Consider the following 14,104-nt stretch of genomic DNA (forward strand, 5'->3'; position numbering starts at 1 on the left):
TGCATGTACATTTTCAAATACACCTCTGACTTAAGAAACACCACTGAAAGTCATGAGATCTCAATCAACTAGATCCAAATTTTTAGAGAGATTTGGGTAATTAGGAATCTAAATCCCATTGACAGTCACCTAGGCCTAAATCCCTTTTAAAGATGTTTGGGTTCTAAATCAGTTAGGCACTGAGATACTAAGCGCAGCAACTTCTAAATACTTTTTAAAAATTGGGTCTCAGACACTTTTGAAAATATGTGTAATTGCAGCTACAGTTGTGTTTAGAACTCACAAGAATCTGCATGCAAATCAGGTAATTGCATATATAAACACCCTTTTAGGATGCTAAATGGCCATTGTTGTGTATTTGGTTGTCATGGATTTTGTTCCTATGGCAACTGAGTTAGATTATTAGGGGATAGCCCAGCCACCTTCGGCCGGTTAGACGAGCTCTGTGTCTGTAAATAAATGGTAGTTTTGTTAGCTGTCTGCTGTCTGGCCTCAAGTGATTTCTTCCTAAACCGGCTGCCCCCAAGGATATAACAAGTGGCGACGATGGATGGGATTCCAGTGCTGCTCCAGTAACAGAAGGAAGCAGAAGTCAAGGTAAAGAACAAACAAACAAAAAAAAACTGCTTGTTTGCACTGACTGTGAAAGTGAAATTAAAAATCATGGCTACTCTGACCAGGCCACTGGAACATTTTGATGACACTGTAGTGCAGTGGCCTGTGTATACTGAGCGTTTTGAGCTTTTTGTTATTGCAAATGACATTATAGAAGAGAAGAAGGTGCCAATATTCTTATGTGTTGTAGGGGCTAAAACTATTCCCTGCTACGCAGCTTACTACACGCTGTTAAGCCTAAGACTAAATCTTACAGTGACATTGTGGAAATCCTGGGGTCTCATTTTTCCCCAAAACCACTGGTAATTGCTGAAAGATATCAGTTCCACAAAAGAGACCAAAAAGAAGATGAAACAGTTGTACAATTTGTAGCAATTTTAAAAAAGCTAGCAGAACACTGTGAATTTAAGGAGATGTTAAATGATGCCCTGCGTGACAGGTTAGTGTGGCCTGTACAGTGAAGCTATATGGAAGCGCTTACTGACAGAGGCTCAGCTTACATTACAGAAGGGCTGTTGATATTGCTGTCTCCATGGAACTGGCTACAAGGCAGGCGCAATACATCAGTGCATCCCCTAGGGTGCAAAAAGTGTCACAAGAACCTACCCACAAAACTGTGCAGAGTCAGGAATGTTACCGCTGTGGTAAGCCAGGTCACCATCAGAATGCTGGTGTAAGGACCTTGTGTGTCGACACTGTGGCAAAAAGGGACACATTGAGTGTGCCTGTAAACAAAAGAAAAAGAGGCCTGTGGTCTGGCCAACAAAAGAGGAAACCTGCATGCCCTAGAGCAGACCCAGGATGATCAAGGTGACACCTCATCACAAGAGGAAGTGCCACTGCATGTTTTGTCTTTGGCAGTGGGACATGAATACTGGGTAACCCGTTGTTGGATGGTAAACCTATACGCATGGAACTGGACACCGGTGCAGCCGTCTCGCTGGTCTCCGAGACTGTGTATAAAGAAAAGCTACAGAATCTTCCGCTTAAGGCAACAAAAACTGTTCTGAAAGACATATACGGAAGAAGCTGTGTCCATGTTGGGCACTATTGATGTTAAGGTGGAGCTCAATGGACAGTCTGCTAAATTGCCACTGTTTGTGGTGAGAGGTAACTACCCAGCCTTAATGGGTAGGTCTTGGCTTGGGAAGATTCAGCTAAACTGGGCAGAAGTGCACCAGATGACTAAAGAAGAAACCAATCTAACCCCTATACTAAGGAAACATGCTGCTGTTTTTGGAGATGATTTGGGAAGTATAAAGGGAATCACTGTGACATTGAACATTAAACCTGACAATGCACCAAAATATCTGAAAGCCCGAACTGTGCCATATGCCATCAGGCCAAAAGTTGAAGCAGACCTGGAGCGCCTGGTCACCAATGGAGTCCTAATACCAGTTACCCATAGCTCATGGGCCACTCCTATTGTTCCAATAGTGAAGAAAGATGGCTCTCTCCAGATTTGCGGTGATTTTAAAGTCACTGTCTACCCAATGTTGTGTGCAGAGCAATACCCGCTTCCCCGCATCGATGACCTCTTCGCAGGCCTGGCTAGGGGACAAAAGTTCAGTAAGATTGATCTGAGTCAAGCATATTTACAGATGCACATTGATGAAAAGTCCCAAGAGCTGTTGACTATTGTGACTCATAAGGACCTTTATCGATACTGTCGCCTACCCTGCGGAATAACGTCTGCTCCCGCCCTGTTCCAGAGGGCTATGGACCAGATCTTGTGTGGCTTGTCAGGAGTTCAATGCTATCTGGATGATATCCTGGTCACTGGAAGGAATGAAGAGGATCACTTAAAGAATTTAGAGGCTACCCTACAAAGACTGGAAGAGTATGGCCTACGAGTTCGCAAAGACAAGTGTGAATTCTTCAAGCCCTCTGTTGAATATTTGGGACACATCATTGATTCTGCAGGTCTTCATAAGGCCCCTGCAAAAGTTAAAGCATTGTGGAGGCTCCCCCACCTCAAAATGTAAGCCAGCTGCGCTCGTTTCTAGGACTACTGAACTATTATGGAAAGTTCATCTCACAGTTAGCCATACTGCTAAAACCACTTCATGAGTCCTGGGGCAGAACAAGGCCTGGAAGTGGACTGAAGCTGTGATGTTGCATTTAACAAAGCTAAGGATGCATTGCTAAATTCTGAAGTTCTAACGCACTTTAATCCATCTTTACCCCTACAATTGGCCTGCGATGCCTCCCCTTATGGAGTGGGAGCAGTTGTGTCACACATTATGCCTTTGGGAGAAGAGAGACCTATTGCTTTTGCCTCACGCACTCTAAGCAAAGCAGAAACTAACTACGCCCAAAATCGAAGTGAGGCCCAATTGAATTGTTTTTTTTTTTTTTTTTTTGTTTTTTTGTTTTTTTTTTTTTTTTTTTTTTTTTTGTTTTTTTTTTTTTTTTTTTGTTTTTGTTTCTTAGGAATTGTTTTGGAATTCAGAAGTTTCATCAGTACCTGTTTGGGCGAAAGTTTACTCTTCTCACAGACCATCGACCTCTGACATCAATTTTTGGACCCTACACAGGCATTCCCCCATTAGCTGCTAGTCGTATGCAACGCTGGCATTGTTACTTTCAGCACACATATGAAATCAAATATCGGAAATCCACTCTGCACGGCAATGCAGATGGCTTCTCAAGGTTGCCTTTGCCGGTCAAACATCAAGATAGTGCCAAAAGGAAATCTTCTACTTTGAACAGGTAGAGATACACCCATCACTGCTACTCAGATAAAGAAGGCAACTCGCGTTGACTCAGTATTGTCCCAAGTATGGACCTGGTTGGTGATGCACAGAAAATCTCGACAAACCTCTCCGGTCTCACCCGACCTTGTTACCTACATGTCCAGGAGGATGGAGTTATCGGTCCAATCTGGTTGTTTGTTGTGGGGGAGACGTGTCATTATTCCACCACCACTGAGATCACAGATGTTAGAACAGCTACATTCCGATCACTGTGGAATAGTGCGCATGAAGGAAATTGCACGAAGCTATTTTTGGTGGCCTGGATTGGACAGTGCTATTGAAGAGAAGGCAAAAGCTTGTATGTCATGTCAGGGTGTGAGGAATGCACCCCAGTGGGCACCCCTACACCCATGGGACTGGCCTGAAAACCCGTGGCAACGTATGCACATTGACTTCGCTGGCCCCCTTGAAGGAAGCATGTTCTTAGTGGCAGTAGATGCCAGTTCTAAATGGCCAAAAGTCTCTATAATGCAGTCCACTACTGCAGAGAGTATTATCCAAAAACAACAGGGACTCTTTAGTCGTTTTGATCTGCCAGAACAACTTGTGAGCGACAACGGACCGCAGTTCGTCTCTCAGGAGTTTCAAAATTTTATGAAGGCAAATGGGATACCCCACATCACGTCAGCACCATATCATCCATCCACCAACGGATTAGCTGAAAGATTTGTGCAGAAATGAAACACGCTTTGAAATCAGCAAGGGGACAAACTCCATTCAAAAGCGTCTGGATACCTTCTTACTTCCTACAAAACACACCTCATGCTATGACCCAGGCATCCCTGGCCTTTTTAATGATGGGACGACAGCTGCTCACTTGCTTTGATCTGCTGAAACCTTCTGAACCCTGACAAATTATGCAACATCAGCAGCAATATCAAGTCATCAGACGGGCAACCAGAGCAAAAGACCGAACCTTTAGCCTGGGACAGCCTTTTTGGCTCAGATTATACTTCCAGAGCTTAAAGGGTTCCTACCACAATCATCACTCAAACAGGACCTGTTTCCTACACAGTCCGGACTGCAGAGAATCTTACCTGGCAGCGACATGTAGATCAGCTGATGCCAGGTCATGCCGGTCCTCAGGACACATCTGCAGTTGAGTGGTCCGACTTCACCTCTTCCGGTGAGACACCGAATCACGAATCACCTGTTCCTGACTGTTCTTCTCCATTACAGCTGGCGGCTGAGATACCCCTTTGCCCAGCACGAGCTGATACCACCTCCTCACCTGAGCCCATGGTACTTTCGGGTGCAACAACACCAGAAGTTCGCCGTAATCCACCTAGAGACAGAAGACCTCCTCATCAGCTGGATCTTTTGCTAAGGCGAACCCACAATTATGGGGCAAAATAATCCCCAGGGTTTAGCCAGGAATGGAGGCAGTCTACCCTCCTTCTCTAGTCTAGTGTGTGTTTTCTTTAGGGGATGTTCTTATTTGGGGGGGAGGAATATGTTGTGTATTTGGTTGTCATGGTTTTTGTTCCTATGGCAACTGAATTAGATTATTTGGGGATAGCCCAGCCAGCTTCGGCCGGTTAGGCGAGCTCTGTATCTGTAAATAAATGGTAGTTTCGTTAGCTGTCTGCTGTCTGACCTCAAGTGATTTCTTCCTAAACTGGCTGCCCCCAAGGATATATCAGCCATTTGCACAGAAAAATTGTATGTGCCGTCACCCCAGGGAAGGGGTTAGAATGGGGGCAGGGAAGAGGTGGGAAGAGGTGGGGCGGGGCAGGGCCTCATGGAAAGGGTGGAGTGGGGGCGGGGTCAAGGGCGGCAGGGGGAGGTGTCAGTAATGCAGCCCTCGGGCCAATGTACTAGTTCTCATGTGGCCCTCATGGTCATTTGAGTTTGAGACCCCTGGTTTACAGTGACTTGAATTAAGAGTAAATCAGTGGTAAGAGTTGGTCAGTATATTTATGCCTGTATTTGTCATTTTCACTCCATGCATCTGAAGAAGTGTTTTTTTACCCAAGAAAGCTTATGCCCAAATAAATCTGTTAGTCTTTAGAGTGCCACCGGACTCCTCATTGTTTTTGTGGATACAGACTAACATGGCTACCCCTCTCATTCTTGAATTAAGAGTTATGTTTCAGCCTTAAACCTGACATTCCTAGATTTCACAAGATGGGTGAGGTAGTATCTTTTATTGGATTTGTGTCTTTTGGTGCGAGAGACGAGCTCAGACAGAGCTCAAAAGCTTGTTTCTCGCACCAACAGAAGTTGGTCCAAAAAAAGATTATACCTCACCCACTATATTTCTCTAATATTCTGAGATTGACACGGCTACAATTATACTGCAAACATTCCTATATTTGCTCAGTTTCATTTGCAGCCCTTGTCAGGGTCCTGAGGTGGGGGTTAGGACTCAAGGTCAGATTTCCAGCCTGAGTTCAGTACCAGAGGTACGAACATCCAGAGCGTCGGGGCATGATTCAGAACCCAAGTAAGAGCCAAAGTCAATTTAGCAGTTCAGAAGCAAAATCGGTCATGGCAGCTCACTGAAGAGCCACTTTGTTACCTGTGGGCTTATATGGGGTCAATCAAGTCTTCCCATATGCAGAACTTCTCATAGTCTACATCTGCTGTAGTTTGTGGGTAATGAGACCAAGCAAATTACATCCACTGCTGAGTGGTGGTATGGAAGTGTCTGTTGCCTGGTAGCTCTGTCAACCTGAGTTGGAGTCCTACTGATCTTTACATCTATAATGTTATCAAACAATAATGTGAAGCTTAGGTTTTAAAATTATGTATTTAATATGCACATGGATTGTTACTTTAAAAAATATGAAGGCCCTGAATATACATGTTAGCTTCTGAGCCTGTCTCTCATGATTTATCTGTTCTTCTCTGGGTGGCCTGGTTCATCAGTAGCTGCAGTTTAATGGAATCGAAAGAGTTAGCTAGAAATCAGGCAAGAAACTCAATGTGAGGTGACTATAATGCTCTGATTTCACTGGCCTATTTTTCTGTTCCTCCTCCTACTGTAACTTGGTGGTAGTAGATGTGTAAACAATACACATATAATGGGGGGGGGGGGGAATTCTCCTTTCTCCAATGGAAAATAAATATAATTTTTAAACAATCTCCAGAATTCTTGTACAAGGATATAATTCTCTTACATTCTAGAACAGTGATCCCCAAACTGTGGGGCATGTCCCCCTAGGGGGCATAGAGGAATATTTGGGGGCTGCACAGCAGGGTCTGGGCCAGCCCCCACAGGGGCAGAAAGGGGCACCAGCCAGCCCCACTCTGCCCCCCATCCCAGCTCTGCCCTCATTCCCTCTCCACTCCAGGCCAGCTCCTTTTCTAGCTCCAGCTCATTCCCCATCCCCAATTCAGCCCCCAGCTCTGCCTTCAGCCCAAGCTCCTCTGCTGAGACAACTATGCAGTAATTGGGGAAGGGAGGGGGGTGCACAGACAGACACCATTATTGGTAAGGGGGCTGCAACAGGAAAAGTTTGGGCACCACTGATGTATAGGATAGGTTAAAAAAATTATAGAAAAGATGTCATTTATAAGCTTTTAGAGTGATTTCTATTGAAGCCTATTGAATTTCTCTGTTACAATAACAGAATTTACAGAAGAAAGATACCTTTGTAGGATTAGATTTTTATCTGTAAATGTCAGTAAATATCAATTTCAACATATGCACGCAAACTGATGAAAAATATTTCCATTAATAATAATATACATTTACAGATAGGCAAAGTAAGAAAAATACTGTTAGAGAATTTATTAGTGTCAAAATCCAGTGATCTAGACTTTTGAATTAAATTTGTTACAAATGGACTAGCAATGAGTAGTAAAAAATGAGGTGTGATTTGTTGATTTAAAGATTTCCTTTGTATTTATGATATTTGATGTATAGAGTTTGTGTTTTAATGATTTATAAAGCTTTAACTTTTTGAATCTTAATATCTACTATGATTAAATAATCGTGTGACACCCCCCATAGTTTTACACAACTCTGAAAAATTTAATTTATGAAAATCTAAAAAAATGCTTAGTTATAAACCTCAATATTATCTATCAAAATTATTTTAAAAAATTCAAATTCTTCCAAGCCTAAAGATACCTAATAGGTTATCTAGTCTATCCCTCTTGCAATACAAGATAGAAAGGGCTGAATAATTATATACACTAAAGAGAAACTAGCAGAGCTGAGAAAGGGAGCACAATGTTAATTCTGTTTTATTGTAATATATATATTGCTGGCAAACAACTAACTTTAAGACTTTCTTCTTCCTGTAGATTTTCTCATCCCTGCTCCCATCATAGAGTATTTTCCAAACTCGCTTTGTTTTATGAGGCCACTGTAATAGCAGAACAATTAGCTTCATTGTTTTTATACACAGTGACATTGTCAGACTAAGAGTGTAACAGACGAGATGCAAATGATGACAAGAGGACTCAAGAATGTAGTAAACCCATATGCAAACTATAGTGAATTAATCTGTAATGCATGAGTGGTAGTTTCACAGTGAGGTATATGTACATCTCCATAGTAAATAGCTTCTTAAGACTAGAGAATCCATTTTTTATCAAGATTAAATTGGTGGATTCAGACAGCTGTGTGGTCCAGTTAGTAAAAGGGCACTTTGGTGTTGGCCCCTAATGCGTACAGCCAGAGGTCCTCACCCTGAAGCTATTCTGGAAGAAAGACAATAAACCAGTTTTTAGTTTGTGAGTCAGGCCCAGATCCTCAACACTTAACTTCTGTTGACTTCAACGGGAGTTAGGTTTCTAAACACCTTTGAGGATCTGGTCCTCAGTGACACTAGTGTTCTAATGTGTAGTACTACTGGCATCAGATAAACTCCTTGTTTGATACTTACAGGGATTAGGTAGGAGAAGGAGCAGTAGCACTATTAGACTAGAGACTGCATGGCCCAACAGAGATCTGAGAACCCATTACAGCTAGAAGCCTTAAAAATAAGAGTTAGCGCCTGCCCCAAATGTCCCACATTCTAAATAGGGAAAACAGACAACCGGTGGGTAAGTTGGAGGATTATTCTCCATTTTAGAGTTGGGGAATAGTCATGCAAAGAGAGGAAATGACTTGTCCATGGTCACACAAAACGTTTGTGATAAAACTGGGAATTGAACTCAGCTCACCTCAGGCTGAGGGCCCTCCCTTAACTATCCTTCCTTCTCCATCAGTTGCTGAAGGGAGTCAAGATCCCTAGAGTTTGAACTTCCTCCCAAGTCCCAGATGCTTCCATATCAGAAAAGTTTTACAGTGTGTTTTCCTCCATTTCCTGATACAATGTTCAGCTTTCCTTTACACTCTCTCTACACCCTCAATGGTTTCATTTATGTGACTTTAGACTCTTCAAAGGCCTTCAGTGCTTTTCTCTTTAAGATTTCCTAGGCTGTAGATATTGTAGTATGTAGTAGGTGGATATTGCCTTAATATATTGCCAACAGATAATGCTCCCAGGAGTACAGCTCTACAATGCCTTTCCAGATCTCACTGTGTCCAAAAGTCAGTTCTTGAAGGCTTGAATAGACCTCTCCAAATCCCACCCAAGCTCATTATTATTCCTCTGGGCAGGATTGGTTTTGTCTGTTTTGGTCCCTCCCCTGCAGAGGGCTCTCGCCTGGCTGGCTGGCAAATACAATAGTGTTTTCAGCAGTGCAGGTCTATCACCGGTGAAGCAGGAAAAAGTTCTGGTGTCTGGTGGGATAGGAAGTCCCATTTCCTCAGTGTGAGGGCATAAAGTCTGGTGATGTAGCCTCTTCCACAATGTTGATAGTGATCACCTGCAAGGGCAGACTTCTGCTAGGGATTCTGAGGTGTTTGACCCATTTAGTTACCCTAGCCGTCCCAGCTACCATCAAACCTTCAGGTCCCCACACCTCACCCAGTTCTCAGACAAGGTGAAGGCATAAGAACAATATATTTAACTCCCAAAGGAGCTTCCTTCCATTGGCAGCTGTGTCTGATCTCAAATGTTGCTTCTGTGCTTCTAAACACAGTGAGCCAAACTAATCCCTGGCATCGCTCCATTAACTTCAGTAAAGTTACACCAATCATGAATTTGACCCAGTGAGCCAAACATTCCAAAGTTTGTGTTGGTTTGAACTATCTAAAACTCCTGAATCTGCAAAACTGGACTGAAAATGCTCACAAAGAGAAAATTATTTGTGAGCTTTTTGCCACTTCCACTCCTAGTCGTGACTGGAAATACTATATTAGGAATTTTTCTCACTGTGTTTTTGCACTTCTTTATTTTCTGTTAGTGGAAACTAAAAGTGTGTTGGGGGGGAATGTAACAACATAACTAAAAAGAGATTGGTTCTTGAAATGGGTGAAGGTGTAGGGTTAGGACAGATGAAGAATTCTTACTTCTTCCAGATCTGTTTACCCACTCCCATTCTGTAATGAATTTTATTTTCCCTTAATCGCTGCTCTTCTCTCTTTAATTAAATTCACATTGAACTAATTATCTTAATTCCCAAGAAGCAGCAATATTTTTGCTGCAAAGAGTTGCACAACTTGTGGTATGGATCAGTGCCATGTATTAACCATGAAGCAGGGTTTGACGTAGCTAAAGGACATCAAGTACAATATCACATTTGATCAAAACCAATAGCATAACAGTGCACACAAGACTCTTGCAAATATCCAGACCCATCAGATTTCAATTTGATAAAGACAATACAAAATATATACAGTACAGTCTGTCTTCATTAAAAAATAGCCCCAGTTGCACTGTTTCTCTGCACCCTGCTCCTGTGTCAACAAAGCGGTGGAAAAGTCTATTCCAATTCTGTATTAGGAGAATTGAATTCAAATCCCTACGCTCAGTGTTGCACTCTCCAAGGAGGGAAGGGTTTGGAAATGCCACAAAGAGGATGCTCCCAACCCTGAAATGAGAGAGGGATTGTGACATTTCCACCCAGAACCCTATTTCCTGGTGTTGGTGCAGACAGAACTATAGAAGGGGGCTGGTTTCTGTCCTCAGTTGTGGGTCTCATGGCAAGTGGTGCAGAGAGGAAACACAGGAAGATTTTACTGGAGGATTTCAAATCACATCAGTCAGCTTTGTAAGGATGAGTGCACTAAAGCAGGGAGCATGCAAACTACAATAAGAAGCCACAGAGCAATTAGATGTCGTTGGGCCAGCCTCAGTGTTGATGAAATATTCTTCACCACACTCTCCCTCATGACTCCCCTTCTCTGTCACACATGGGGACATTCCGAGCATTAAGAATGCTGTCAAGGGAACTGTGCTATGACAGCGATTAGCTATATGGACTAGTTATGGCAGCAATTGTTTGTGTGGGTTTCTCATTTTTTCTGAAGTAATTTCTCTCTATATAAATAGGAGATAGGACACAATACTGCAAACAGCTTAACTGTTTACACAGCATAACTAGTCACAAATAGATTTAGTATATGACTCTCTTAGGTGAGTTACTTTCCTTAATACCTAACCATTATAGTATATGTTCTGGTTTCTGCCCTTGGCTGAGGACCTAGTGGAAGTAGGACACACAGAGAAGCATCTGCTTGAAGGTTGGAGCTCATAGCAACCAGTTGATCTTATTGCTACAGCCCACAGAAAAAATGGTTTATTTGTTTTTGACAATTTAATGATACACAAGGAAAACTGTGAACCCCCAAAAAGTTGAATGAGTTCAGTTTCCTTGACCCTTAATTAAAAATAACCAATCAATTAACAGCTAAGAGACAACTTCCTTAAATAAGTTGTTATAGTTATTAGATGACAAGAACACTGCAAAAGATAATGCCTCTGTGTTAGGATCATTGCCTCTTGCAATTATGGGGAACTATCCTGGTTTTGATGGGGTGTCGCGTATTTTACAAGACTATTAAAAGCCCGGCAAGTTGGCGACATCATTACAGTGTGACACTGTGTCTCATGATGCCAGTCCATCATGATGTTGTAGTTTGCATCAAGATATTATGGCACACTTATGCTACATTCAAAGTCAACACTAGGTCTCAGCCAAAGATTTAAAAAGTGGCAACGCTGAGTTGGATCTTTTTTTAAATAACTAAAGAAAAATATGCTACAGTAAAAGTATGAGCAGAAGCCTTTGCTGATCACCAAACACACAATGAATATCAACCAGTGTGAACTGGTGCAATGGATGGCTTAGGGCTTGTCTACATCAGAAAGTTGCAGCGCTGGTGAGGGAGTTACAGCGCTGCAACTTAGGAGGTGTACACATCTGCAGGGCACCACCAGCGCTGCAACTCCCTGTTTGCAGCGCTGGCCGTACTCCCGTTTTGTCTCGGGTGTAGGGATCCAGCGCTGGTGATCCAGCGCTGGTAATCAGTATAGACACTTACCAGCGCTTTCTTGACCTCCGTGGAATAAGCAGGTATCCCAGCATCACCGAGGAAGCCTCTGGTAATCAAACTGGTCTCCTTCCCCAGCTTGCTCTCGCGTTCCCCGAACCCCGAGCAAGCAGGTCTCCTTCCCTGCGGTTTGCAGGGTGGTTCGGGGAACGCGAGAGCAAACTGCGGCGAAGCTGGTCTCCTTTCCCGGTTTGCTCTCGCGTTCCTGGAACCCCCGAGCAAGCAGGTCTCCTTCCCTGCGGTTTGCAGGGTGGTTCGGGGAACGCGAGAGCAAACCGCGGCGAAGCTGGTCTCCTTTCCCGGTTTGCTCTCTCGTTCCCCGAACTCCTGAGCAAGCAGGTCTCCTTCCCTGCGGTTTGCAGGGTGGTTCGGGGAACGCGAGAGCAAACCGCGGCGAAGCTGGTCTCCTTTCCCAGTTTGCTCTCGCGTTCCCCGAACCCCCTTGAAGCCGCCCAACAGCGCTGCAGTGTGGCCACATCTAACACCACTTGCAGCGCTGGTTGCTGTAAGTGTGGCCACTCTGCAGCGCTGGCCCTATACAGCTGTACTAATACAGCTGTAACAACCAGCGCTGCAAAATTTTAGATGTAGACATGGCCTTAGAGAATTAGTAATGCGATATTGAGCTTTCTCTCTGTAGGTCACTGATTCAATCCAATCTAGATCAGGAGAGACCAAAAATTATTTCCACCTGAAGTCTCTTTGGTGATCTCTGTGAAATGTCATTTTATTCCGGACCTCTGTGAATTAGCAGCCATAATACAAAGTCACCAGCATATGCAAGTTTATTGACAGCCTCATCACATACTAAGAATGAAATGATCTATGGAGACTGAACTGCTATCTCAGCTGTAAAGGCGGTGTCTCCATATAAGGGCTGAAGTACAAAGGGGAGGAAATGTAAGGAAGCATGCACTGCTATGGCCCATGCTTTACCTTGTCTGTTGGTAGAACTGTAATTTGGCTTAGTCCAAAGTGTAGAAGCTTATCCAAACTTCTTTTATTGAGCTAGTTGTGTGGAAATCTTGACTAAACCCAATACTTCTGTGTTTGGCTTCGATAAGACAAGTTACAGGAATAGTTTTTCCCACACGGAATTTTTTCCTTTCAATCCCAGCCAAAGTCAGATAGTGCAAAGGTGGGTGAATATTCATTTAAAAAGGAAATGTTAACTAAACTTTTTCAAACCACAAAACTGTATTGGTTTTGATGTGAGAGTTGGGCAAAGCTTCTGGAAAGAGTTCAGTCCATCTGAACAGATTTGTCCTATCCTAGTAGCTGCAATTGTTTTTCTTTAACCTCTGTTTGAAAAGGTATGTAATAAACAGACTTAAAAGAACAAAGAAATTGAAGACCAGAGATCAGCCTGATTTACAATGGAACTGTCTAGTACATGTTATGGCTTGGATTTTCATTAGACCAGCTATGGCTTATGGTAAATTATGCTCAAACCTTAAGTGGGAAATGTCTAGTCAGCAGATGTCTAGATAAATGTGCTCAACGTACATGTTGCCTCCATGTTAGTCCCACACCCTGATTAGCTGAGAATGATGTTTTGATTTTGAGACTCACACTGTGATTTCCTGCCTAGTGCTACATTAAACTGTTGCTACAAATTTTGTCAGGCTACAATGAATATTATATATCTTTTTAATTATTTTAAAAGAAATAAATACACAAGAAAGAAAAAAAGGATTATCTTTTTGTATACAGGAACTGCTTGGCTATGGAGATTGTTACTAGGCTATAGAATCTCTTTTCTAGGCTCGGTTAGCAGTAATGACCAAAGATCATTGCAGTCTGATAGCTCTTTGGGTTGCCTATGTAAAATGAATTGGTGGTCTCAGCCTCACTCATAGCAAATACTTTCAAATAACATATACATTTGCAAAAACTGGGATTGGCTTGTGAACAATTTGCAAAAAGAAATAGGTTCAATATTCACAATGAATATTATCTGCAATGAATGATTTGACTATTTCTAATCAACAATTTCTAACTCACAGTCAACCTGTGGAACTCATTGCCAGAGGATGTTGTAAAGACCAAAAGTATAACTGGGCTCAAAGAATCAGAGAAGTTCATGGAGGATAGGTCCATCAGTGGCAATTAGCCAAGATGGTCAGGGATGCAACCTCATGCTCTGGGAGTCCCTTAACCTCTGACTGCCAGAAGCTGGGACTGCATGATGGGATGGATCACTTGATAAATTGCCCAGTTCTGTTCATTCCCTCTGAAGCATCTGGCATCAGTCACTATTAGGCTCCTGGGCTAAACGGACCCTAGGTTTGTCCCAGTATGTCATTCTTATGTTCTAATCCACATGCTAATCCATTTCATGATCTATACACTGAATGTATAATGAAGGTTTTAGCCCTTGTGTGTACACACACACACA

The sequence above is a fragment of the Gopherus evgoodei genome, chromosome 4 (genome assembly GCF_007399415.2).
Source record: "Gopherus evgoodei ecotype Sinaloan lineage chromosome 4, rGopEvg1_v1.p, whole genome shotgun sequence".
In the NCBI taxonomy this organism is placed as follows: Eukaryota; Metazoa; Chordata; order Testudines; family Testudinidae; genus Gopherus; species Gopherus evgoodei.